Source organism: Penaeus vannamei, chromosome 2, assembly GCF_042767895.1.
Source record: "Penaeus vannamei isolate JL-2024 chromosome 2, ASM4276789v1, whole genome shotgun sequence".
Taxonomy (NCBI): Eukaryota; Metazoa; Arthropoda; class Malacostraca; order Decapoda; family Penaeidae; genus Penaeus; species Penaeus vannamei.
Genome location: NC_091550.1, coordinates 50,423,866 through 50,428,865, shown reverse-complemented (window position 1 = coordinate 50,428,865; position 5,000 = coordinate 50,423,866).

The following is a 5,000-nucleotide window of genomic DNA, read 5'->3' as shown; positions in this document are numbered from 1 at the left end:
TCTTGTTTTCAATGGGCATATCATTTCACATCGCTCTGAATATAAGTACCTGAATGTAAGTACGGTAAGAATGCTCCGCCCCTTTTTTTTCTTTTTTTTTTTAATGAAATTAAAAGTCTCCTTGTACTTTTCTTATGTATCCCTCACTCATACCTTTTTATTTATTTTTTTACAAAAAAAAAAAAATCCTCTCTACTCTACTCGAACCCCTATATACCCTCCCTTCCTTTCCTTCTTCTTCGTTTTCCCCAAGCCACTTTCCTTCTCCCATCCTCCCTCCTTCCCTCCCCCTTTAATCCGTCCCCGTTCCCCTACCATCACCTCCACTTTCCGCGCCTCCAACCGGCCTTTAGCTTCGGGAAACTCTATCCCCGACCGGTAGCAAGGTGTCAAAGCCATCGCCACTCGTGCCGCCTTCTCAGGGGCCCTCGAGAGTGTGAGGAGCGCCCCCAGGACATCGCCGCCACCTCCTGCGTCACGGCCGAGACTGCGTGGGTCAGGAAAATCTGTGGCTTTACCGTAATATCAACTTTCTCCTTCGTCCGACGCATTTCCCTCTCTGGGCGGCGGTGTTGGCAAGGGTGTAAAACTGGCGTACATCTCCCTTAGAGTCGGACACCGAATAATATCTCTCACTTTATCTTTTACTTCTCTTTATCTATTTCTCTCTCTTTCTGAATCTACTTCTTCCTCTCTCTCTCTCAATTTACCCATTTCATTTTCTCCATCTATCTGTTAACTTTGTCATATTCTCAACATATTTCTCCATCTCTCCCTGCCTTTTCATTGCCCTCTTTGTTCTCTTCATTTCTAAATACAATCCAATGAGAGATGAGGGTCAGTTATCATCCAGATTATTGATGTAATTAGCCAGGAACTGCATGCAAAGGAGAGCTTAAACAAACGTTGAAAACAGAACAAACACTCGACCACATACAGAACGCAAAAAGCGTTGGGGGAACGTGTTTAGAATTAAGCTCAACAGAAACCCGGTTGGGGGAAGGTGTATTACACTCAGTCTAACAGAAAAAATAATTATGGGAGATGTACCAAAGTCTGCTCAACAGACACAGGGTTGGGGAGAGACATACCGCACTCCGTTCAACAGAAAAAGGATCAGGGCAATATGCATCACACTCAGTCTAACAGAAATTGAGCTTGGGGAGACATGTGCTGCGTACAGTTCAGCAGAGAGAGGGCTGGGGAAAGGTGCATCAAATTCTGCAGAAATAGACCTACAATTCCGGTCTTGAGAACAACGCAGACGGGCAAGATGCGCCTGACATAGAACCGTCTGCACGGTCAAGATGTCTGCGGCACGACTCACCACCGCTGCTCCTGTTATTGACCGTCGCTGCGGTGAAAGTACAGTCGTGCGGCACTCACCGCTGTCTCGACTTACCTGTGGGAGGAAAAAGGATGTGGATTAGTGGACAGAGATAATCACAGCATATGGCTTATCTTAATGACAAAAAAATTGATAAAATACAGTTCGAGACCCGAGGGGGGATAAAAACCCTGATAAAACATGCTCAACTACCCTGCCTCTGAAAATGCAAGTCATCGAAAAATCTTGTCGAGTAGCTGACAGTAAAACTAATGACAGCTAATAGTCACAGCATGCAGTCTCGATTCTGGTAAAACATATATGGAATTAGAATGTCGATCTTAGCGACATTCTTTCCATTACAGCTTGTGATTTCAAGAGCTTAAAACCTAAAAATAAATACTTAATACTTCATAAAACTTAATGCTTCTGAAACTTAATATCTAAAACTTATTCTTGGTAAAAGTTATGATGCGTAAAAAAATGTGGATGTCGTCCAAGAGAGACCGATGACCAGCAATTATCAAATGTAGAAAAAGATGCTTAAATTGGACAATTATGACAGCTACAATTATAAAATTATGGCAATTAAAATACAATCCAATGAAAGTAAACCCAACATTTTGGTGTCTAACTTCCTACTGCACTCTAAGTCTTCAATACTCAGATCTTAATAACATATAATTATCAAATAAAAAGATGTATGAGGCAAAAACTGGCTGGGAAGCTTCATGTAAATGTGTCTTTCAACTTTTAATCTTTTTATCGTCATCGTCATCAATATTATCATTATAATCCTCCTCTTCGTCATCTTGGTCGTGGACGTAATCGTCACCCATTTCCTCCTCCACTCCTTCCTTTCTTCATCCTAGTCCTCCTCTTGATTTCTTAAAATCACTTTCTCTCCTCATTCACTTCCTACTCTTTCTCCACTCCTACTTTTTATTCATCCTTCTTCCTCCGTCTCTACTACTACCTTTACCTCTTCCTACACCTCCCGGCCACCGCCTCCACCTCCTACCTCCTTTCTTTCAGGTTCTTCCCTGTTCCCTTTCTAACTTTCCCCTGCATGACCAAGCATGGGCAGCAAAAAATACGGGTGTGAATGAACAGCTTCTGCCAAGGGGCGCCACGCTAGACCCAACAGCTGGTGCTCATTAATAACATTCAGTAAATAACTTACACGGAATACATGTTAGTGTACTTCATTTACATTCCAAAAATGAAATAAACAAGCAATTAAATATTCTCCAGGATATCAGCCGAATCCGTTTATGCGGAAACGAAATGCACGATGGATCAAATATAGATGGAAATGTAGTAAAATATGTGAAGAAAAAAAGAGAACATATGTAACTGAAAAATGCATTAAAAAGAACAAGAGCGTGACCTTTTAAAGCTAAACAAAGCGTTTTATATATTACATAAAAAAGCCCTACCATCCCGGACCATAAATTCCATGTCGGCCAATTCTGACGAAACAAAATTGTTAAAAGAACAAATGCCACTGAAATGCCTACGCATATTCATTTAAACAATATAATGAAGAACATGCGTACTGTCACAAATCAAATGTGCGTGCGTACTTGCGTGCGTGCATATGTATCTATGTGTTTGTATGTCTATATATATATATGTGTGTGTGTGTGTGTGTGTGTGTGTGTGTGTGTGTGTGTGTGTGTGTGTGTGTGTGTGTGTGTGTGTGTGTGTGTGTGCGCGCACACACACACACACATATACACACACACATATACACACACATAACACACATACACACAAACACACACACCTACGCAGTACACATTAAATTTATATAAACGCATAAATACAAATGGACAACTAAATATATACATAATATACCCATACAGTCCCTATAGAGCACTCAAAAACACTCTTAAGGATGTTCTTAGAAAAAAATAAACTCAACTAAGTGCCTTCTATTCTTTCCGTGGAGTAAACGGAAACAAAACATGGCCCCATTGTCAGAGAGGATTATCGCAGACTACCCTACTTCCACTTTCACAATACGAGGTGTAACCAGAGCGGCCCTGCAATAAAGCCCGCCATCTTTACCGTGGCTTTGCCTCCCCCCCCTTTCCCCGCCCCCCACTCGAGCCCTTCGGCCGTAGTTCTCGCCCGGCCGGACTTTCCCCCTCGTGGCGGTGAAAAGAATGCCAGCCCCAATGGCCTCCCTGCCCGCACGTGCAGCCCTAAAAGACAGCAATAGTGCCGCGCTGCCCTCCCTATGTCTCTCCCGAATGGGGCCCGGCGAGCACCAGCGGCGGCGTCCACCACATATTCATCGGAAACGGCCGCCGGTCCGCCGTTAACCCCCTGTGCATCAGCTGGCATAATGGAGCCTAAGTAGCAAAAATACAACCACTATCGCGGAGATTGTGAGTGTTGGAGCCCGAGCGGGGGGGGGGGGGGGCTGGCCGGCAGATGGCCCGGGCGGGAGGGGCGGACGGGGGCGGGTGGGGAAACAGGGGGAGAAGAGTGAAAAACTCACACTGGTCATGACATTTCTGGGTAATGGCTGCCCCTTTTACCTAACTGGATTATTCAAAAATGGTAATCCACGTAACAAATTTAACTAAACGAATAAACAAGCACAACAAATAATAAATTGAAAGCAAAATACGGAATGAACATTTATGCAAGGCAGAAAGGGAAACCACAAGAGCACTTTCAATAAAGTCTAGATTGATCAAAATAACAGTTAAATGATGTAGATTTAGGAAAGAAAGAAAGAGCTATAAACAAAGAGAGAGAGAGAGAGAGAGAGAGAGAGAGAGAGAGAGAGAGAGAGAGAGAGAGAGAGAGAGAGAGAGAGAGAGAGAGAGAGAGAGAGAGAGAGAGAGAGAGAGAGAGAGAGAGAGAGAGAGAGAGAGAGAGAGAGAGAGAGAGAGACAGAGAGGGAGGGAGGGAGGGAGGGAGGGAGGGAGGGAGGAGGAGGAGGGAGAGAGAGAGAGAGAGAGAGAGAGAGAGAGAGAGAGAGAGAGAGAGAGAGAGAAAGAGAGAGACAGAGTGAGAGAGAGAGAGAGAGAGAGAGAGAGAGAGAAAACGAGAGAGAGAGAGAGAGAGAGAGAGAGAGAGAAAACGAGAGAGAGAGAGAGAGAAAACGAGAGAGAGAGGGGGGGGGGGTGACAGGCTGAATTCAGTTCCATGACATGACAGTTTCTTCTTCAGCGGGCGGTGAATAAATCTCCAAACATATCTTTATAAAGGACATGCAGAGTATTATGCTACATGTGTGCATACACGCGCGCGCGCGTGCGTGCGTGCGTGTGCGTGCCTGTGTGTTATGTGTGTGTTTGAATAAGAGCAAATCCACGAGACCTACGGGATCATAATTCTTGGGCCAAGACTATAACCTTAAAATGCCTTCATTCCTTCAAGAGCCATTAAATAACTTCTGGAGAGGAATGCCCTGCCATAAAACCAAAATTAAATCCAATCCAACCTGAATATGGATACTTTCCCAGTTACCACCATCTGGCATCAAAATCACTCCGCAAACCCGAAAGGAAAGCCAATGCAAACTCTTTCAACGTAATCTCACATCAAACGTTTGTAAAAACGTTTAAATGACCCTTCCCTTTCCCCCTTCCCTCCCTCCCCACCTACACACACCCCTTCCCCTCCCTCCCATCCGCTCTCCCTCCTCCCACTC